Source organism: Dermacentor silvarum, chromosome 8, assembly GCF_013339745.2.
Source record: "Dermacentor silvarum isolate Dsil-2018 chromosome 8, BIME_Dsil_1.4, whole genome shotgun sequence".
Taxonomy (NCBI): domain Eukaryota; kingdom Metazoa; phylum Arthropoda; class Arachnida; order Ixodida; family Ixodidae; genus Dermacentor; species Dermacentor silvarum.
Genome location: NC_051161.1, coordinates 124,020,753 through 124,044,914, shown reverse-complemented (window position 1 = coordinate 124,044,914; position 24,162 = coordinate 124,020,753). Strand labels below are relative to the sequence as shown.

Here is a 24,162-nt window from a genome sequence, read left to right as displayed (position 1 = left end):
AGCGACACAGAAAACGGCACAATTCTACGAACAAACGTTAGCATTTGCATATCAGTTTGCCCATCTCTGCAACTGTAATGGTTCCTCTAGAAGAATGTGTTCTCTCAGGTTTGTTTCCATGATTTATGGCCAATCTAAAGCCCAACTAGTGCGAGTAGGAGTTCTTCTCAATATTCAACATTACCATTCGAACTCGCTATTGATGTTCTTTTGCAAAGGCTGTTCTAATTCGTTAATGAAGTGGCTTCTTCTACAAGCTAACTAAACTTCCGGCATATTCCATTCAAGAACTTGCTTCGAGAATAGTCGTAAGCCGCAGCATTCATCCATAATAACTAACGCCAAACGCGCATTCATTCTTCAAGCGTCATCGCTGTTACCAGCCGGCACTCGGTTAAAATGTAAAGATGCCATCATACAAAGAGCCGACGTTTTTATGCCACCACTCCGCGTTGGCATAGCCAAGAGAACTTCTAAAGAATATCCAGCGCCTCGTTAGCGGCTTGTCCATGGTTTGGACGTTTCTAAAGAAAGTAAAGGGAAGTGTGTTGTGATGGCGGTGTTGCTATTTCGCGGGCATTATTGATTACGTCTTCCGCGTCTGGCGTAATATTTCTAGTTAATATAGGAAAAAAAAGATTTTGATTGTGGCAGAAAGTAGTCACCAAAAGTAAGACAAAGTAATGACTAAAATATTGATTGCTCTAGAAGTAACTTTTTTTTTGTGCTTGCCCTCTCTTCGACACCGCTTTTAAAACCCTCACCGACTGCATTCGGCTTTGCATATTAGAGAGAAGACAGAGAAATAATAGCAAATTAAATACGCGGAGGTTAACCAGATGATATCTCCGGTTGGCTCCACTGTACTGGGGAGGGGGGAAAAGGATGCGAAAGGTGAGAGAAAACCCACGCATTAGAGAACTGTTTCTGTGGGTTCGGTCACACAGTCTGTTAGGACGTTACATAGTCATACACAGTGCGAACGTCCTAGCAATACATTCTACACCACACAGCGCGGACTCACAACTTGTCACATAGTCCGGCGTCTTTTAAATAGCGCAGCAGCGCGTTAACAACGGCTTGCGATGATGTTTGTGTAGGCCAGTTTTCAAGAATTTTGATTTCCGTGAGTGGGCTCTTGTTCAATTGGTCTGACGTCGCTGCGAGGGCTACTCTTTGCGGTTTGCAACGAGGGCACTGAGATAAAAAGGAGGGTGATTGTTTCGCTTCACCCGCAGAAGTCACAAAGTGGGCTACTTGCCATTGCTGTCAGAAAGGAATAGGCATTTGAAAATGCTACTCCAAGCCACAGACGGGCTGTAAGGGTGCAGTGACGTTGTGGAAGGTCGGACAGAATAGGGTCCAGGGACGAAATTAGGCTGCAGGGAATGAAGGTGTGTGCTTATGAAATTGGATGAATGCCACTTATTCAATGACAGGTTCGCTGTGTCGGCTCCCGAAAGAGGAATGCCGACGCAGTGGACGCCTTCATGGGCCAAACGGGCAGCTGTGTCCACTTGGTCACTGCCATGTATGCCACAGTTGGTAGGCAACTATGAAAATATTATATTGTGTGTCCTTCGTCAGCTACTCGATGGTGGACTTGTCGGATCTCTGCGACGAGCTGCTCATGTGATCCATGGTGCAGTGCTGAGAGTGAACTCTTAAGGACTTTCTTGGAATCACAGAAGATTGATCATGGATAGGGCGGTTCCTACTGAATGGCATGAAGAGCCGCACGGAGGGCTACCAGTCAAGCAGCTGTCGTTGACGATACATGTGACGTTTTTACTTGTATTTTGACATATGTTGCTGGAATCACCGCCACGGCCGCTGAACTGGTAGGTGTTACAGAGCCATCGCAGTAAAGATGTAGGCGGCTACTGTGCACCTCATGTAAAAGTGCTAATTTGACCGATTTCAGGGCAAACGATGGCATCTTAGCTTTCTTTGTGATTCCTGGGATGGTGAGGCGTATTTCAGGTTTGTGCAGGCACCATAAAGGCGAGAATGCAATTACTACGGGCATTCAGTTCGATGAAAACGAGGTTCAATTTACTTATTTATTTACTTATTTCTATTTATTTACAGTACCCTCAGGGCCTAGAAGGGCGTTACAGAGTAGCAATTACAGAGCAGCAATTAGAAGAAATTGGATGGCTGAAAGTTGTTTGTGACCTCTCCGCAGGTAAAGAAGCAAGATTGAGAATGTAGTCGGGCAACGTACTGAATATACACCCTAGGAGCGGCGCTGGCTATGTACGCTGATATTGGCTGATCTCACGCGATGACAATCGTTGCCGCTATAGACGCCCAGGAAGCCCCGAGCCAGAGCTTTCTCATAAAATCTCCAAACTATGTTTGCTGTGTCCTCTCATTTTTTCCATTCAGCCGTGATCGCCATCAGATCACCTTGTCAACTTCAGCTTCAACGTTGTTTTTGGAGACCGAGACACGTCCTTAGGATTTGAGCTTGCATTCTCTGGAGTGCACGCAAGTTTGCTTTGCAGGTCTTGCCTAGTACAACGAGTTGTAACACGCGAAACTGTGGAAAAAGGCATTATAAAGCTGTAACTTCCCGCCATTAAATTAGAGGAGGCGTGTTGCTGTAGTTAACCTCTTCTTTAGGTATGAAGCGTGAGGGCTCCATCATTGGTCGCGGTCAATAATTACCGTTAAAAAGTGGTGTTTCTGTGCGTTTGCAATTACTTCCCCATTAACGCTTATAGAGTAAGGCCTCATTGCCTTGCGTGTGAATGCAACAAGGCCGCATTTTTATGAAGACAGCTCTAAATTTATTTTCGTAAGTACAACGATGTTAAGCTGCTCCTTTTGTAGCCTTGCTTGTACCTGCAGTCGTGCCACAGCAGACGCCCATATGCTGGTGTCATCAGCATATATTCATACTTGGACTGTGTTGGGCTGGCATCGGACAAGGCCAATGAGCCCCATGTTGAATAGTGTCGTGCTCAACAACCCGCCTTGCGGTACTCCGTGGAATGTTTGGTGGCGAGTCATGGTGCCATCCTCGGTCTCACGAAGAAATGTCTATCAATCAAATAACTGCATTGCCACTGAAAAACGGCCACCAATGCGGACTTCAATCAGAGCGTCTATAATGGTATAATGTTCTATGTCGTCGTAGGCACCTTTTATGTCAAAAGCAATGCCGCAGTAAGTCCTTTCAGATGTTTTTGAAGTTGAGCCATGACCAAATAGATAAATTTGTCTATGGATGAGCGCCCACGCCGGAAGCTGGGTACACGTTGTAATTTTCCAGGTACCATTCGAGGTGTGTCAAAACCATTATTTCCAATAATTTTCCAATGCAACTGGCGAGAACGATGGGACAGTACGATGACAAAGGTAGCGACGTTACCAGGTTTCAGAAGCGGAGCCAAGCGGCTGCATTTCCATTTACGTGGAACTAAACCTGTTGCGCCAAGACTCGTTGTAATAGTTAAGCAGCATGTGTCTTGCTTTGTGCCCAAGATTGCCGAACACCACATAGGTAATGCTGTCTAGCCCAAGTGACAAAGAACGCCTACAAGTCCGCAGCCCCCTTCAAACTCCTGCACCGAAAACACTGCTTCTATACGGGAGTCCCAAGATACACGAGTGATAAAAGGTGTAAGTGCGCGTTGGGGCTGCAAGCCGGCAAGTCTTCAGCAGAATTCCTCATCAATCCCAATCCCTCGTCGACCTTGGTGGAGAGTGAGAGATTCGAAAAGAACGCGCTGTTGCGGTGACGCGCTAAGTCCACGGAAGGCTGCTCATATCTGAACTAAGCGCTGACGTGGGTCTAAAGACTCACGCTGACATTCGTGGTCGTATTGGAGACAGGCGCCGTTGCCGGACTGCACACCTCCCTTGAGCCGGAAGAGGATTTTCTAGACTTTTGTTTCCGGGAAAGATGTCACCTGATTGCAGAAAAAGCACATCTGTTAATGAGCCGTGTCCTGGCCATATTCCTAAGAGTTTCAAGCTCTTTCTTTAGCGTGGACAGTCTTTTGAGGATGCAGCGTGCGATCCTAGACAATTTGGGCACTTGAGATCCACTGAACGGCAAGGGTCTGCGTCCTGCTGTTTGGACTATTGTGGGCATACTATTGAATCTCGGTCGACAGCACTCACGTGTCCAAAACCTTTATATATTCTGCACTGGACAGGTTTGGGTACGAAAGCCCGCACCACATGCCGAAAGTGACTGACCTTTACGGGTGATGGTAATCAGTTACCTTTGAAGACGAGCCTTACACAGCTCGAGTTGCCAAGGCGCCAAGCTTGGAGTAAAGCAACACCAGTTATCGCAGGCTTGATTAAAACTGGCCGGTCGCTGTCGCTAATCGATGCATCAATATCATATACAACACCAGTTGTGATTTCTTGGTCCGCCGGAACGAGGTACTGGGCTTTAATTTTGCCCGTTAGCTTCATTGCCATCAAAGCATTCGTTGCGCTTTGGTTGCGGACATAAATAGCCAAGACTTTCTTTCGGTTATTAATTCTGATATCTTTAATCTCTCTTCGGACAAGAGCCTCCAGAGAAACCGGAATCGCTTTCCGATTAAGGCGGTTGAGCTTGTCCGCAGATGTGCCATTTTCGCTGTGTTTTACTTGACGAATACCCTCCGCTGATGTTTCTTCTCTTGGCCTTCCGGTGTACCACTCTCTCGAAGCCTTCTTCATTGTTGGCGTCATCACTTTAGCAAAAGTACATCACTGTCGGCTTGAAATTGAAGGCAGTTTCTCTTTCTCTGGCCGATTCCTGTAGAAGTAGCGACGTCGCGTCAACGTTCTTCCTACTCCATTTCCATTGCTCTAGCAATGGGACAGGTGTCTCCCACTAAAACACGGTAAAAAACGAAATAAACTGCAGTGAGACAAAACATTGGTCTGTACAAGAACCACTTCCTGCACATCAGACACCACACGTAGGCGCAAGGACATTGGACATTAATACCTCTGTCACACTGGGCATTCTAATGTCATTAGATTCGAATGACATTCGGTGCAACGAATGCCATTCGACCCGTGGTGGTGCTACACAGAAAAATTAACTGTCATTGGGTCATGATAACAATAGTGATATTTCCAATACAAGTGGCAAGAAAAGTACAAAATGGTATTGGTGAGTGTTTCAAAAGCCAATATTTTCATTTTAAAATAAATATGGGGCGTCGCTTCAATGAATTAACACACATTTAAACTTCTATTACAGAATGCCTGGCCACAATAAGCCAAGACAAGGCTTAGTCAGCTTAGCAGTCATAGCCGATAAATTGAACACAAACGATATGACTGACATGGCAGTGCTGAACGACGACGCTCAGTTTTAGCAGGTGAAGCGGATAGTTGCTGTGTACCTTGCTTTGTATGTGCACACAGGCGCCCGTTTGTTTACAGTATGGCCGACTCGTAAAGCGACTGCGGCCAGACGGCACTAAGGTGGAGAGTAAAAAGATTTTCTGATAGCCTGACATGCAGCTTTTCTCTCGTTAAAATTACAGATACCTTAAAACACGAAAAATAATTACCTTTTCACATGAACGCTTCTCAAGTTACGAACGTTCAGTGGCATATTTTACCTTGTCTCTGGGGTAGAGGGTATACATTCGCTTCGAGTGCGAAGCCGAACGAGTTTCTCGAACTCATCCGATTGTGGAAGTAATTCGATTCGAATGGCATTTAATAGCGCTGTGTAGCAGCTGAATAATGTCATTCAATGCTAATGCCATTCAGTTCGAATGACATTAAATTGTCCAGTGTGACCGGGGTATAAGTGCCTCATTCGTCACCGAGAATGAATTTCGGGTAAGATAGCAATTCCTTTTGTGACCACCACTCATACACTTATTCTTTTCGTCTTCTGCACATTTGCTACTGTATTACCACAAGTCCATTAATTATTTTTCCATAACACGTTGTTTCTTAAGTCGATGAATGCAATTGCTGTATTCGACGCGCACCAGAGACTTTCGTAAAAAAAATTTGCTTCACCTCGACGCATTATTTTCAGCTTTTCTCATTAAGTCTTTCAAGTTTAGTAAGAGAGAGTGAAAGGTGAAAAATTCGGTTCACGCCTTCCACACGTGGAGGGGCACCCTACCGCGTGCCTTCTCATTTTTTATGATCAAAAAATACGCAATTCGTCCTTCTTTGTGGTATGGTGTGAAAGAACGCCGCTAAGAATATTTGGCATTATCAATTTCACTTGATATTTCTGTGAATCTTGGGAGAAAATAGCACTTCCAATATTTGTAACCTTAAGAAAACTTTGTACAATACGGCCGCGCATTTCTTATAAAATAATATTTGACAATTCAAGAAAATTTTCGGGCGCCCTTTTTCACCGGATAATGACAAGCATCAAGTTATCTCCTGTCTAAGGTATTCTAAATTTTTTAACGATGTCAGCAATTCTGTAGTTCAAAACAGGTTTTTCTATGCGGATTACACGCGCGTCCGAATAGTGTTCTGTTGTCGTCATCGTTATGAAGAGTGACACGATGATACAGTTTCCCCGTAACATTACTAGAGAGACCGGCGGCGGTAATATCGTTGGATCTGAGGCTCGAGTTTGTTGCCTAACGATAAAACATACCGCAGCAGATATTCGCACCTAGATGAGGCATGCGTCTGCTGCTGCAAAAATGCGGGGACCACTCAGCACATCCTAATGGAATGCGAAGGTATTCACCTAGTGAGCCCCGGTTGTAGGTACCGTACACCTGCCAGAAGCGCTTGTGTTTAAAGTAGAGGGAAACATCAACCAGTCAGCAGTCGAGATAAACAAGAGACGTCTAGAGTATCGATGGAAAAAAAGGTAGGGACGAGATTGATACGACCGCATGTGGCACAGGCATAGGTAGCGATTTGAGGAAAAAGAAGTTTAAGGAGATGTATAAAAAATGCTAGAAAGAAAAGCATATATAGCAAATACGACTCAAGCAGGCTAGGTGGCTCTTTCTCACCGCCCCATTTCATAGGGGATGCCATAAATCCTCATCATTATCGTTCAGCTAGCGTGGCAATGATGGTTACTATATGAATTGGTCTTTCATTCATGGTTAAAGCTTCACGAATTCATGTGGCTTCATTTACTAGGTTTTATCTGCTTTTTGTGACATAAATGTTGAAGCAATCATAACTTTCTGAACGCGGAAGGGAGTAACACTTTGCGCGCATTCGTTATGCAGGCGGTGCATTTCTCGCACCTTCGCAAACAATCGGAATAAACCGTATGAGTGGTATTGTGGTAGTCCAATCTGATTCTTCGGTTTTTCTCCACACGAGAACAGCATTAACTCAGCAAGAAGGAAGCGTGCAAGAAAGGATGCACGCATTTACTGTAAACAAACAATCTGCATAACATAAAACTATAAAAGCCGGCTGACTACACATTTGCAGCTTAATCAACCGCTTGTTAGATCCTTCGAGCTCGGAAGCGCAGCGCACGGTGCCAACTGGTGCCGCGCTCTGTGAGCACGGAGAACAAATCAGAATCGGTTTCGTTTTCTGGTTTATGCTATAGTTTATGGTACAGTAAAATTATTGCTCGACCAATAATTTAACTGTCAAAGAGGATAACACTTTCTCTCCGACAAGGTAGTGCATTTTGTACAAAGATGCGGAGAAAGCAAGGAGAGGAAAGGCAGGCAGGTCAACCAGACGAGCGTCCGGTTTCCTACTGGGGATGGCAAACCCCAGTGTTGCAATGCAGGTAACTGCAATGCGTCTGCTGATTTGGGATGGTTTGTGCATGCAATGAAAGGGTAAATAACGAGTTGTGTCATAACTTTTTCCCAATGTTAGAATAAAGCTCATGGAACAAATGGCGTTGCATGTTGTGTCAAAAAAGAAATAAACGTTGTATCGCTACGCCAACACTGCATAGGGCGTTTTTTTCTCGTTTTTTTTTTCTTCTCTTTAGTACCCACAGTACTAGGTCCCTCATCTTCGGTCGCCGTCGCGTAGTCGGCACACGATGCATATCGGTGCATGTTCGCGAACTTTATTGTGCCGTACAAGAACGTCACTGCTCGCCGGTCTTGTTTCAAGATGAAGCGCACCAAATGCTTGCGACTACATCTTACCGTAACCATTGACAACACATGCACAGTGCAGATTATGCGTAATCGGCGTGTCTCACTGAACGGACAGTTATTGACAGAGATGAGATACATTGAACTAATTTGGGAGGCTGAAATGCATATGCAACTTCTGTATACTTCAGTAAAGCCATTTTACTCTTGAGTTGTTGCTGGCATTCGAATATTTCATCTCGCCGTTGGATCTGTGGGCCGCCAATTCTCTTCGAGACCATTTGTTACTAAATGTACACGCCATTACGGTCATTATACCACTCGCTGCGTTTCGGTACTGACTGATAGTGCGCACCAGCACTTGAGCTGCGCAAGTTTGCTTACAGGGGCACGCATGCACACCGCTCTTTGTCCACGTAAAAATATATATGTTGTATTATAAATTGGAAACCCCTGACACCACTGCAATATATGCGTGCAAATATATGCAAAAATATGGAAATATACGCGTGCACTTGCACACATATATTTCAGCATATAATCTTCGTCACAAGGCCCGTGTGCGCGGCCAACTGCGACCGGAATAGAGCGTGCGAAAACATATTTAAATATATATAATTAGTGCAACTTTTGGCAGAACGCTATAGCTCTCATATATTTTAGGTCTCTTCATAATGCGTACAGTTTGCACGTTCAACAAAATATTGCTAGATGAAACTCTGTGAGTACATGTGCTCATTTAGACAGCGTGCATAGCTTTCCCCGTAAAAAATACGGATGTTCACATAACACAAATACGGAATTTTGTCTGTTCCGTGCAGAACAATGCATCCACTGTATTATTACGGGTGAATTAAACGTCCGTAAAACTTGAAACGGGGAGCATTTCCGTATTTTAACGGAGGTTTTTACCGTATTTTTTGAGAACTACATATTTTACGTGCAATTCCTCCGTATAATAGCGGAACTTTTTTACAGTGTATTTGCCACGCGCTCGCGTGTTCATAACATTAACGCGGTACATTCTCGAATGTACGGGACCACCAGCGATTACTATGGAAATTCCAAAGACCTGTATAAGTAGCGAACGGAACTCAGCCCTTGATATTAGATTCATCGACTCACTACCACATCGTATCAATCATAGTGATCTGAGTCCCTCTTGCCTTTCTGAACACGAACGTTTACCCAGTCAAGAGTCAGATGCTTATCTGACACTTTTGACAGTGTTTCGGTGTTTTCATGGTCACTAAGACGTTATATCGAGAGCTTTAGGGTAAGGGCCACAAGCTTAGGGTTGGGTCTTTGAAGTGCCCCGCAGGGATGCTTTTATATTCAGGGTTCACGGATTGCGTTAAAGTTGGGCTCTTGCAGCGTCTATACGGCAGCAAAAAGAAATTCTCGAAATGCTGACTGAGCAAAAAAAATCATAAAAGAGAAATACGTATACATTCCATATGTTTAATAGTTTTGCTGAAAATATTGAATTGCCAGCGAGGCCGAAGCGAGATCGGCACGAAGTCGCTGCACTCATCAGCGAAAGCAATCCTGATTATGGTACGCCAGCCAAAATGCTCGTTGGTTAGGCCTACGAGCACTCGCATCTACCGCATGAAAGAAGCCATGATTTATCACTCGTTACTTGTCTTTGCCTGAGCTCAAAGAAAGCAGCAGCCTACATCATCATTTCTTTCTCACGAGCAATAAACGTTACTCAGAAATTGGGTCAGGTTTCGCTCTTTAGGCGGGAGCTGTCGCTTCGATGGGTGCCGTCACGATCGCTTACGTAAAGCTTCGGGGCAGCCGCGTTTTATTTCAAATTTTGGGTTAGACGTAAGCGCAAACCAAAGCCCAAAGTAAAAAAGAAGAAAAACACAGACAAATGTGGCTGCGTGGCTTGAAAATAAACCGTTGCTAGTAGCGCCCATACTTGTCCACTTTGTTCTTTGTGTCAGCAATTAATTTGCGCTAATCTACCACAATTCTAAAAAAAAACTGGTTCGCGCTCGGCGCATGCGCATTGGCGAGATGCCACTCTCTAGGGATACTATCTAGGCTGGGTGCCCTTAGATTCTACATCTGCCTAATATTTAAATGCCTGGAACACTTTTTATAGATATCGTGACATGTATTTGTCATTAAAAGGAATGTGTTTAGTAATATTGTGCAGCCAAAGGTATTTGAATGCGTCCCATAGAAGCGGAGTTATCGGCAATCAAAGATCGCTCTTCATTTCCTAAGCAGTGTTCCCGCTTCTGTACCGGCTTGCACTGCAGAGGCTCCAGCGATGCTGTGAGACGCTCGAGACTCTCCACCCACTGTTCGTCACCGTGGCGCACAACCTAACTTCCGTTTTGGATCTTTACCTGAACGCCACTATTTCCGGTTTTGGCGCATACGACTCACTAAACTTAAACTGAATTTTGCGATATTCAGAGACTGGGCCTCAACTTCCATTGAGTTACTAATAGAGTTTATATACTCCCATGGCGAGCCCTACCATTATATCTGTCGTTCAGATTTGTTCAAAGCAGTACTGCTAACTCTAGGGATAATATCGTTGCTCTAGGAAGTATACGCCCTGTTTAGGAGAAAAGAGAAATTTTGTACACATTTAGGAAACATTTTCGTGAGACATTTAAATAATGAAACAGCTCATGCGATGGCTCGTCTGCATTAACCTTTGCATTAGCCTTTGCATAACCTTTGCATTAGCATTTGAAGTATATGGTTTCTGATCGTACTTCCGTGCATGGAACGCATCTCGTGGTTGCTTAATGGTTATGGTGTTGGGCTGCTAAACATGAGGTCGCGGGATCAAATCCCGGCCACGGCGGCCGCATTTAGATGTGGGTGAAATGTACAAAATACTCGTGTACATACATTTAGGTGCATGGTAAATAACCCCAGGTGGATTAAATTAATTCGCTGTCCCCCACTACGGCGAGCATCGTAATGAGATGATGGTTTTGGCACGTAGAACCTCATAATTAAAAAAAGCGACAGGGCAAAAATGCCCTGGGGTCTTTAAAGGAGTACTATGATTTTGCCGTTCGTACCTCTATATGGGCTGTCACTTTCTGCACACTTGAATGAAATTTGTAATTGTAACCGGCGAAACAAACGTATACTGCAACACCAAAAGCAACAGCACGAGTGAATCTAGGTTTAAGCGAACACATCTATTTAGCGCCGAGCACGACAATGCGGTCGTAGCACTAAACACCCGACTATGCACGTATATAGTAAAATTTAGCGGGAGCGACCCAATAGCACAACAATCTTGGACAGAGTCCTAGCGGACATGTGTATGAAGGAGTTTTGCTTTCGAGAAAAGATATTACTTGAAGGCTTATCTACGTGCTTCGCAGCAAACATTAAACGCCTAAGTGTTCTTGTGCTAGATGAGCACATGGCATTAATATAGATATTTAATTATTCACATACTTTACATTGGTGCCCTCAGTTAGCACGCTCTTTTCACATTGTTACATTTTGTAAGGGACGTCCGCCGCCCAATTTCCGTAAAAGTCAAATAAGTACCGTATTTGCACAATTCTACGGCGCACGTTTTTTAATAAAAAGTGCGTTGATATTTGCATGCGCGTTACAATCGTAACTAATTCTATTCAAAATCAGTAACGAAAACAATTCTTTCTAAAAACGAAAAGCTCAATGCAAGGTAGCTAGCCAAACTGCAATCGAACGGACGTTGTTCTTTTATGCCTTGGTTGGCGGTCGCCATTGTCCAGTTTGGTGTAAATTTGGCATTTTTAATGCGTTAACTGAAGATTACATTCTGTGATCGGTAGACAGCGAAAAGGAGGTGTCGTTGGACTACGATAGCGACTAGACGCTAAGGTTCTGCTTGTTTAGTTTTTTTTTTTTTGTATATTTGGGCGGTGATATAACTTTGCGTTACCATTGTATGTGCGGCAGAATCTAGGAAATACGGTATTTCACCGTGTAAAATTGGTGAGTGCAAAAGAAGTTTGGACAACAACAAAGCATACACGTGCTGACGTTTTTTTTTTTTTGTAAATTAGGAGGGGGGGGGGGGGGAGGGGGCTCAAGCAAGAGGCACTCCGTTAGCATAAGAACTTACAGTGCGACAGCATTTCTGTTTGAGTGCATAGACTTCATTAGCTCTTTTTTTAAAGCAATTAGGCTTAGAAACAAGCTGGAACTCAGATTTTTAAAGTTTACTAGCTGTCCCTATATCCAAACACAACTTTATCTTAGCAGAAATCATAACGACCACCTGATTACCGGAAAGCTTTGGGTTCGAGCTAGTTGGTACGGATCATTCATTTCACACAGCGCCAAAAAACACGGACAAAGGAGAACACGGGACATCCCGTCTTCTCCCTCATCCTTGTTTTTTGGCGCCGTGTAAAATGAATAAACCCATTTACCAATCACATTTTTTTAAACATCTAGGCAAGCCAAGGTTATGTTCTGGCCAAGTTTCTTGTGCCGCACAAGTGGCCGTGTGGGCACAGACGTCTTCTTCATGCTATAGTGGATCCTGTTTTAGTGACGACGGCTAATGCGCTTGACGGCTGACCTGGACTTTGACCCGTACGCACACTCACCTCTGCACAAAAAAACTCATAGAAATGACATTGCTGAGCCACTACAGCCAGAAGGTAAGGGGTGACGACCTTACTGCGAAGCTTGCAGGCGGATGCCCTCTAACCAGGCCTCACCGTGGAGACGACCTCACCGTGGAGTTTCCAAGCATTCTGCTCAGTCGCCGTCTTGTTTAGACAAGACAGTAGCCTGCATCGTTCTAGACTTCGGTGCAGTCTTCGCGAGGCTGTTTGCTTTGACGTTTTCTTGAGAAATAGAACGAGAATTAGATGGCAGCTGTCGGCTTAGCTGTCTACTTTGCCGTCCAAGGCGACTATTGGAACTAGAGCACTGCACGGGCCTGATTTTTCAGCCCGAGCCCGGCCCGGGCCCGCTTTACGAGGCCCGAGCCCAGCCCGGGCCCGTAATACAAAGCCCGAGCCCGGCCCGGGCCCGGTAGTACAAGACCGAGACCAGCCGGGGCCCGGCCCGGGCCCGTGGTTCCAAGCCCGGGCCCGACCCGGGCCCGTGTTACTGAGCCCGGGCCCGGCCCGGGCGCGGGCGTTCATTACTAAGCTTAGCTAGGGCCCGCGTGTGCATGACCAGGCCCGGCCGGTAAGAAAAAAAATTCTTTTTTTTTACTTACAGATTGTGCCGCATCTGTCAGCCTCACCTTCTAGAGGTTTAATAAGCTGCAGTATATAAGCAATAAAAGGCCGAAATCTTTGTTTCTCATACGGGAACATCAGTAATCCGGCCCATGGCCTGTGCTACTATTTTTCTGGTGATGCGCATGCACCTACCTTGATTTGTACGATATAGTTCTATGATGTCATTTAGCATGCAAATATACAGGGCGTTTCATTTTAGCTGAACCAAATTTTTAAAGATTGCCTGTGGCAGATAGGGCAATTATAATCCTCGATCTAAACTACTCGATGAGGTGACCATTATTTCCACGAGAAATCAAAACGCCTAATTGAAGAATTAACATTATTATGCTAATTAACGTGTTAAATAATTATTTTATGGCACATCTTTCAATCTACGAATTATAGCCGCCGAGTTCGCAAGGCATATCCACCTGGAACGAATTCTCAGGACTAAACCAGTTTCGAGATAATAATTTTCAGTGTCCGACGAAATCAATCGAATCAAATCAATTTATTGTCCAGTTTATATGCTGGACGGTCATTTTGGACTAAAAGCTACATATGTAGCTTGACATATGTAGCTGGGCACGCCATGTAATGCGTAGGATGGATAACCGGTGAACCATTAGGGTTACAGAATGGATACCTAGAGAAGGAAATCGCAGTCGAGGTCGGCAGAAAACCAGATGGGATGATGAAGTTGGGAAACTTGCAGGCGCAAGTTGAAAACAGCTAAAACAGAAAACAGAAAAAAAAAATAGCGTAGCTTGCACTGGCGGCGCAATGCTAACGAGACAGCGGAGATGATGGGCACCTAGCTAGTCCTGGCTTCTGGGCTAGGCTAAGCACTACCAAGTCATCCCCAGCATTTCCCGGAATTGATTTATTATTGATTGATTATCGATTAGCTATCGATTGGCTATCTATTGTCTATTGCAAGATATTGGCCACGTATTTGGGATGGGTTAAGCACTACCAACTTATCCGAATTTATTGATTATTGATCAATTATCGATTAGCTATTGATTGGCTGTCGATTGGCTATCGTAAGGTATTGGCCACGTATTTGGGCTAGGCTAAAGTCATCCCCAGCATTTTCGGGAATTTATTGATTATTGATCGATTATCGACTAACTATTGATTGGCTATCAATTTCCTATCGATATGCCATTAGTCCCCACCATTCTTAGCTAGACTTAACCAGGCTCAGCTTCGCTAGTTCACAGGTGTATGTGCTATTGCGCTTGGACCCTTTCTGCACTGCTGCCAGGATCGGCCCACATTTTTGTATTCAGCGGACACATTAGACCCGGCTGAAACACCTCCGCTGTTAAAAATGAGAACTTAATCTGTTTTACTATTTTCTTTGATAAGATATAGTCATCTGATAAGATATACAGTCAAGAGAGCGGTGTGGATCTGAGAACAAACGGGGATAACCGATATTCTAGTTGACATTAAGAGGGAAAAAATGGAGCTGGGCAGGCCATGTAATGCGTAGGATGGATAACCGATGGACCATTAGAGCTACAGAATGGATACCAAGAGAAGGGAAGCGCAGTCCAGGACGGCAGAAAACTAGGTGGGGTGATGAAGTTAGGAAATTAGCAGGCGCAAATTGGAATCAGCTAGCGCCAGACAGGGTTAATTGGAGATCGCAGGGAGAGGCCTTCGTTCTGCAGTGGACATAAATATAGGCTGATGATGATGATGACAGTCATCTTGCACGTGTCACTTCAGCTTGGCACATAATACATTGAAACATGCAATGCATAACGGTCGCGTGTGTTCGAAGGCCTAATTAGGCCCTTCAATGAGCGGGCCCGAGTCTGGCCCGGGCCCGTGGCTTCAAGCCCGAGCCCGGCCCGGGCCCGCGGCCTCAAGCCCGAGCCCGGCCCGGGCCCGGGCTTTAACGCGGCTTTAAGCGCGGGCCCGGCCCGAGCCCGCCGACAAACGCTTCGGACGGCCCGGGCCCGTGCAGTGCTCTAATTGGAACACAGCCTATATTCTAGAAAGGTAAGTGCCGTTTTTGTTGCCTCAAAACATGGCTCGTACCCACGAGGGGGATTGGCCACACTGTAGTAATTGAAACGTACACCCATCAAAACGGGAAAAGCGGTAAAGGCAAACATTCAAAACCAGGCATTCCGCAACTAAATGAAAACACAAGACGTTCTACAAAGAAAAAAAAAAGTAGAAACGGAGCTGCTGTCTTAGAGACAAAGCAGCCCCTTATTTTTACTACAGGTACGATCACAGAAATTGAAGTGCAAAAAAAAAAAAGAAAAAACGTTGAACAGAGCACCCACATGCTCACACCGGAAGCGCCTTTGTTTTCGGTGTTGCAAAGGCAGCCGGCCAGCTGTCGGTTTGGATGACACGCTCTTGGAAGGGACCGTTGCGACGAGCTCCGGGGAGCTGGTATGGCAAAACAAATGTAGTCGAGGGGGCAGAAGGTATTTTTATTACGCTGAACGTTGCGAAAAAAATTTGCAAGTAATGACTGGTGGCAACTTACTGCCCGAGTTGGCCACAGTGATGCAGTACTAAGCACGGTAGCTCAGTGACTGGCGTTGCGCTCCTATAGGAGGAACTACCTACGGGCGCACTTTTCCGTACAGGGCGGACAATGCACACATGTTCAAAAGGTTACCCGAACGCTATTTTTACGCATCGTCCATCAAAGGGACCCAGAACTGTCGGCGGTGCACGGCAGAGTCACAAGCTGGGTAAACGAAGCTGCGATTGACGTGAGTCGCATAGCAGTTGAAAACATGTCCCCACACACAATTTGCCGTCTGAGGTTGCGTAAAAAAATACCGCCATGCATTGTTTGTTTACTCTGCTGTTTCACAGCAGCTTGCACCGTTGCGAAGCACCCGTCGGCGACGTAAAAAGAAAACAAAAGTAACTTGGAAATCTATCGCGCTTGATACAGGTACGCTAGAGCAATCGAGAAGTCAGATAAATAACGCCTCACCGCGCGCATCAAGCAAGCTTATGGCCCGAAAACACACCGGGGCAGAACAAGCAATTTTCCGAGCTCTTCGCATTTGTGTTTTTCGTTGATTCTATTTTTTTGGGGATAAATATTCTTTGCGTTCGCAGAAATAACAGCCGAAGGTTGTCCAAACATACGTTTTTTCACGCTAGCAGTATAACGATGTGCTACAATAACAATAGAATAAGAGTTTTACACTCTAGCGCCTTTTTGTTTTGCCACTGATACGCGTGTTTCACTCTGTTGTGGGTAAATCAGCCGAAGAATATTTCACTTTTCGCGTACTTGTGAAGCGCACACTGGCAAACGATAAGAGCGGAACCTGCAAACTCGCCATGTGGCGGCTTAAGCTGACGTCTCAGTCTTGGGCGAGGGTTTGCGCAAGCGCGATTTAAAGACAGGACAAAAGAAGATACACCAGGGGCACATACTTCTTTTCTCCTGTCTTTTTAATCGCGAGACCGTAAACTCTCCAAGATGCATTACCAACAAGCCCACATTGCAACCCTCGTGTATTATTCTACTCATCCGCGTACTCTGATGGCATTGATTCGTTTCTTAACTGCGGTATTCAGCAGTTATTATCGCTAATGAGTGGTCGTAGTCCCTCTTACAAAGGGTGCCTAAGGTGACTTGTTCCAAAATTTAAAGAATATGCGAGGGACACGTGGATGGAAAAGAACCAAGCTAATGTAGTTTGCCGTCGTTGGAGCAAGTCAGAACATTATAGAATTTCGCCTATTTAAAGTTATTAATAATTTGTAATTACTTCTCAAATATTATCGTCAGAGAATAATGATCAAGGAAAACATTGTTGGCCATCATAAAAAATTTCCGATCCATCTTTCTGTTGCTGTATACGTGCTAAACAGAAATATTTTTGCAAGCCTGAAAGAAGCCCTCTAAAGGTCGAAATAATTGCCGCGCGACTAGGCGCGCGTCACCTTGACAACACGAAGTCTTTCTTATCGATTTACCGCCACTTTTCCGTTTCGGGTATGTTTATCCATCCCGCGGAACGTGCAGCGGAGAAATGTGCCACTGGAACCACTGGTCACTGTGACGTGCCATATATAAATATATATATGTATATATATATATGGACAGCCAAGGCTGCACCTTGACCGAACACGAAGATTCGGTCGTCTAATAATGGCGTGACGTTGCTCGTGACGGCTGATTATTTGATCGAGTATATAAGGCTTCCGGACGCAATTTACCTTAGGATTTGAAGAAACGGAATATTTATCACCGTCGTGGGTCCTGATGCCATGGTATGTGCGGTTGGTTCGGCGAGCCCTGGAACCAGCGAAGACATTAAAAGACCGCTGCAAATAATGGAAGTGCGCGATCGCGATGGTCACGTGGGCCTTTACGTGGGCCTCACATACTGACTGCTCCAGAGTATAATTTTTTGTATATTTACATATGACAAGGCTGCTTCACTTTAGTATCCGGGGACTATTTTGTGACGCGATCCTCTAGAAGCGTTACGAACATTATAAAGAATAAATTGGTCGTATAGATATCTTCAAGCAAAAGTTTTGTTTTCACAGTTTCGCCGCGTCTGACGCGCGCAACGACAACGATATAACGTTTGTTTCTGCCGAGGGCACTGTGTTCACGTGATTTAACTTATCACACACATGCCACCCGATTGAGACGGCGCAGTGGCACGGCACCGTGCACGCGATCACGGCGCGCCTGTGTGTATATATCAGCAGGAGAAAGACACGAGTTATCGGAAGGAAGCGCAAATGAAAAAAATAATATAATAATAATAAAGGCGCGTGCGGGCTGGATCAGCGATGAAAGTGGAAAAAAAATTCATTATGGGGTTTTAGGTGCCAAAACCACGATCTGATTATGAAGCACGCCGAAATGGAGGACTCCGGAAAATTTGGACCACCTGGGGTTCTTCAACGTTCACCTAAATCTAATTACACGGGTGTTGTCCCATTTCGCCCCCCATCGGAATGCAGCCGCTGTGGCAGGGATTCGATCGCGCGACCTAGTACTTAGCAACCCAACACCATAGCCACTAAGCAACCATGCCGGGTGATAAATGTGAGTCAACAAGGAAAGGCACGTATACGCGCCACTTCGGGTAATCCATGCTATAATGAAAGCGCGAGATGCGGGTATACATGCTTGCGTTTACCGCGGAGGAGAGAGAGGCTTGCGCCTGCATGGCTGCACGCGCTGAAGCATGGCTTCAATTAATTGATGCGCTGAACCGTGCAACATCAGTGCACGCATTTGCATAGACGCGCTTCTCTCGTACGTGGGCGTGCATGAAGAAAGACGGCATCAGTGCGGTACTGCACGGGCAACAACCGCGAGCGGCTTTTCTTGGGGACGCGGTGCCCAGCGGACCTCCGCGTGCATGGCGCGCGTCCAGGGCACATAATTTTCTCGTTTTGGGTTGGCCTCTTCTTTATATAAGACCACGGTCGTTCCTTGGGAATGCCGGATAGATCGTGAGAAATAAACTGTGGCTCCAATCCACGCTGTGCAGGTGGTTGTACAGCGAAGCTGCAAACGACACCGACAACGATTACCCATTGTGACGTCACTTGAATTAACACAATTGGTTCTACAAAGAGTGAAACCAGAGACAAGTGAAATGTACTTAACCACACCCTTTATTACTTCACAACGACATTACAATATTCACGATGGTAGCCTGGAATGAACTGAATGAGTTGCTAGACCATGGTGACGTCACTACGTGATTTCTATGCTGTTTGTTACTTTTCTCAGAGCAACTTACGGAACGGTAATCTTTACCGGGAAACACACGCGGGAGAAGGACCGTGCTTCCCATTATTCGCAGACGTCATTAGCATACATTATACGGTTTGCACTTCACCCGAGGGTTTTGAATGACGTCAACCTCTTTCGAAGCAGCCGCAAACCCAATCTTTACGGGAACTCCGAAGGGTGTTCCCATTGTTCACAGGCGCCTTATCATCCGTCATGTGGTTTTGATGCTTGTTTTGTGGTTTTTCTTTTGGAAACGAGTGCTGAGCTGTATGCGGTGAAACCATCATTTTTATTGCGATAGCAATTATACGGACACTCAAAATAAGATTTCTGCCGTCGGAGTTGCCGTCGGCGTCGCCATCGCCGTCGCTGTCGCCGTCGCCGTGAGGTTCCGTATGACGTCAATGGAGATTAAATTGTTGCCGCGCGCCGAACGCTGTATGTGCGAATGAATGAAAAACTTTATTGAATGAAAAACTTTATGTGCGAGTGAAAGGGCGCGAGGGGCGCGTGCTTTCACGGGGAGTGAACGCACGGCGGAGAACAAACGCGCGTTCTGCGCCGTGCTCCCTTAAGGGCTGCAGAAGTAGGCGTCTCTTACCTCCTTTACAACCCTTACAAAAAAAGTTGCAGTATTGCTGCAGAAATCTTACAGACTCTGAGTCACCCGGGATGCAGAATACGTGCAGACAGGTGACAGACTTTCTGTCACTTCCTGTCACCTCCCAGCGGGCAATTGGTACACCCTTTCTGCAGAAAGTCTGCAGAGCCTGTGTAGCCGCAGGATGCAGAATGTCTGCAGAAAGTCTGTCGAGACTGTGGTCACAGGATGCAGAAAATGAGCAGGCATTTGTCAGAACCTCTGTAGCCCACCTATCGGGAACTGGCATGCATGCACACATGCAATGAAATAACAGACGCATTAGTATTTTTTGCACTCTTTATTCGTCTGTAATTTTTTCATGGCTGTCAGGTTCGAACCAAAAATATGTCATCCAAGGAATGAAGTAGTGAGTATGGTAAGCAATGCTTAAAAAGGCTCTAGTTTAGCTTCAGCGTTTGTTGTGCTGTGACACACAAAGTTAGTGGAAGCTAAAACACACAAGTAAAGCGTAAACTGTCAGACTGGTTTAGTGAATAAGGATTTATACTCATAGCCGCTAGTTCCAGCTGGATGTTACATGCACACTGGCAGAGAAAAGATATTAACAACGAATCAGAACCGACCAGGTGACCCACTCGAATTATGTAGAGGTGATAAGTTAGAAATTGAGTTAGGTGATGAGATAGAGACACAGATGGCTCACTCACGCAGGCTGTAGCAGCAGCCGCAACCATGCAAAATGCTTCTCCTACCTCACTCATCACTTTGCGCGCTTGCTTCTGAGGAAGATTTTCGTACTTTCAAAAAACGGTGTGTAACCGCTTTTCGTGCAGTGCACAGCTAAGTTGACTGGGGCATTTACTAGGCTGAAAGTATATCTGTGCTCCCCGAGACACTGATTCAAGCACCAGCACTTTTATCCTACGTAAGCATGGTTGCATGTGAGCGGTATCTTATAAACAACTGCCTCTTCGCACATGAAAAATTGGGGACATGTTGCGTGCGAAGCGGGAGTCATTTACAAAGTACCACTCACAAGCAACTGCGCTTACGTTGTGCACTGGTGCTGGAATCTGTAGCCCTGGGATCAGAGATATGCTCCCAGCCTAGTAAATGCACAGGCAACTTGGCTGTGCACTGCACAAGATGTGGTTGCACACCATCTTTTCACAGTGCGGAAATCCTCGTCAGAAGCAAGTGCAAAGTGACGAGAGATATGGGTATCATTTTGCACAGTTGTGGCTGGTGCTGAAGCCTGCGTGAGCGAGCCGTCTGTGGCTCTGACTTATCGTCACTCAATTTCCAACATATTATCGGCTCGATATGATTCAAGTGGGTCGCCTTGTAAGTTCTGATTCATTCTGATTATCTTATCTCCACCTTTTTAGCACATATAACCCGCAGCCAGCTGATGATAGTGGCTTCGGGTATAGGTTCTTCCTTCTTGTTCACCAAACTCAGTTGACAGTTTGCGCTTCACTTGTCATGTGTTTTTGTCTCCGCTACCTTTGTGTGTCACAGTGCATGCCCCAGCACAACGAACGATGAAGTAGTGAGTCAGAATATCTACTCGCCACTTGATTCCTTGGAAGAGGAGTCGCTCTTGGACCCCATTTTCTGCAGCATGGAGCCTATGCCCTCTTCAATTTGAGGTCTGCGCACTTGAACTTGCTGCATGTATATTCTGTAAAAGAAGGAGAGTGAATTTTAGAGACATAATTTAGGGACATATCTTGGGAAGTACAACCCTGAAACAATATCAGGAACAATGTCTTGCCGTATATTGGCAAAATACAATCGTTATGCAGCTTGAACAATTTCCTGAATTTTGGTAAGTCAACAATGACGACGCGGAATAGAGATGAATTGGAATCCACAGTGCTGTATTACGGAATGTTGAATTCCGGGCTTCGAACACTTTTAAACCACCTTTTGTGGCTTCTTGTTCTGATGTCCCTTTCTCTGTAGTATTATAGGAATCAATACCCACCGCACCACCAAAAAAAATGTAATACACAATTTTGACTACTTAGGGAAATATGATTAACAACACAGAATCTGTGCAGGCACGGATGTTTAAATTCGACAAAAAATTGTAACAATAAAGGTAACTAAAGCCCTTCTGCTTTTGTCGGGCAACTCAGGAAAGTTGCCAGGTATGAATTATACCAACAAAACCTAGACCTCGTGTAAGTGGCAGTGACCGTTTTGTACAAACCTTGTCGCAGCATGCAGATCAGACGCTTTGCCGTGTTGTCAGGTTGCAGAAGTGCCGGAGGTTCGTATGGGGTGTAGAGATGCCTCTGGCTCACCAAAATCGTGACTTTCCTAAACAATAAAAAATTCAGTTTACTGTAATCTCTGTTTTAACTGCAAACTTGCGATTTAACAAGATCATGTTATATTATGAAAAGTCTCGTACAACCAGCTCCAGGAAGCTGCATCTGACTGTAAAAATGTCCGATTATTACATCACAGGCGGTTATTTAACATGTAAATGGCACTACAGCAAACATGAATCTACTATCAAAAGCTTCACTCAAACGCAGATCTGTAGTAAGTTAAATGTGAATATTACTATGAAGAAAATCCTTTAGCACATGAAAAGAGTTTGAAAACCTAATGTCTTTATGCGGCGCAACAAAGCACTGTCCCAAAGGACGATGCGCGGAAAAAGAACCGAGCCCCTCCCCCCTTTTCAGGAGAGAGAACAAAAAAAGATATTTCGTTTAAAAAGAAACATTGCTGTCGAAATCTCGGCATCTTAGTAAAATCAGAAACCTTTACAAATACACTAGAACACACAGGACATCCAACACAAGAAATGCAGGCTGTCTGACGACATTCTATAAATAGAACAATTTGTACATAAGCTAAAATTTGGCAAGGCGTCAGACACAGCAATCGGGTGCCATCTCACGCAGTCGTTAGCTGTGAAGACAACACATCGACGTACTTCTAGAAATATGTATACGATATTTCTCGCTGAGAAATTAGGGACCCAAACGGTAACTTTTCGTGCTTGAATTTTTGTGCCCATTCAGATCAAATAATCCCCGGCGCTAGGACACTTCATGGAAAAAATCAATTAATCGATAAAGCTTCAGCCAACATCAACACGTTTCAGGGCAATTTTCATGAAACTGTATGCAATATCTGCACTGCCACAAAACAACGAAGATTCGGAAAGCACATCTATCATCTCTGTCGCTTTACTAGTCATCTTGTGATCTATACAACAATGTACACTTCACAGACTACAAGAATTCGCGCAAGCGCCGGACTTACCTGTTAGGCGTACTCGGCAACCACTCCTTCGTGTCACAGGTTCCGTGGCATCGTACAGGTACCGCGGCAAGGACCGTCGGTGCACGGCCTATCCAGCGTAAGCACTGTACAATTGAAGATGAACTAATAGCCCGTGATAGCACCACTTTCAACAAGTTCTTCCGTGCGCTGTGATCCGGTGCGAGCGCAGCGAGAGTACCTGAGGCGTTTTACGAGCCAGGAACAAAGAAAGTGCGAACGGGCCTAACTACGATAATCATCGGCGTAGCACACGAAAGATACTGCACGCTACATTACGCGGTCCCTGGCGTTTTGGATCATTAATACACAGAAAAAGCACCACACTTTCTGTCGGCACGGCGTACACACCAATAAACTACACATCGGCCGGCGTGAATGCAGCGCGCACGCACATGTACCGACATGCCGACAGCTGAAGACGGGAAAATAGTAGCACCTGTATATTTTGCCGGCACGCCCGCGCTCCCGGTGGCGCCATCTGTTGGCCGGCAACAGAAGCGGCCATGTTTACGGTGATCGCATGGCGTTGTGTGGCACCCTGTATACATGTATGCGCACATCCATGCTGTGAATCGACCCATAGTACCACTGCTGTATTTAATGCAGGTTATGTAGCCATTACCTCATTTCAATTAATATTAATTAATTGCCTTAGGTTACTGCCATTGTCAGACTGTGCTTATAGGAATCAGTGGCAAAGTTTTCGTAATGTAAGAATGGCAAACTAACCGTTTTTTTAATGATAAAACCTTTCATGGTTCAGAATATATATATTCGTATACGTATACACACACGCGCGCGCACTGGGCGTGCACGCACATTACACAGACAAGTCCGCAGGCTGTCTACACGCAGTCTGCAGAAAATCTGCAGACTAGGTATACAGGAAGGACGAGTCCACAGGGAGGTGACTGGGGTGACTGGTTGGTGACTCGCGGGTGACTGAAAGGTCAAACACATTTTTGTAAGGGAATCACCATATAAGTAGAGCAAACGCGCCTCTTCCTACGCGCGAAAGGCCATGGGGGAGGGGGGGGGGAGGGAAGGGAGGCGACGTTTAGCTGCGGCACCAAGTGCCTATTTATATCAGAGGCTCCGGCAACAGTCACCAACGCCGCACGCATTTTGAGCGAACGCGGGCATAACGCCGACGGCGTCAGCAACAGTTCTGTGTGTTGCCGGTGCTGCTGCATGTCCAAGTTTATACAGCTG

The 24,162-nt window shown here is 45.4% G+C and overlaps 1 protein-coding gene and 1 long non-coding RNA gene across 5 annotated transcripts in view; both read right to left on the bottom strand.

The window, feature by feature from the left end:
• Positions 1-24,162, bottom strand: part of LOC119461666 (glutamate receptor ionotropic, kainate 2-like) — a 190,300-nt gene that overhangs the window by 116,704 nt on the left and 49,434 nt on the right. The window lies entirely within an intron of this gene.
• Positions 20,882-23,023, bottom strand: LOC119461667 (uncharacterized). The gene is made up of 3 exons (XR_005194028.2): positions 22,930-23,023; positions 21,860-21,969; positions 20,882-21,325 (listed from the first exon to the last, which is right to left on the bottom strand). It is a non-coding gene; the product is annotated as an uncharacterized LOC119461667 (long non-coding RNA).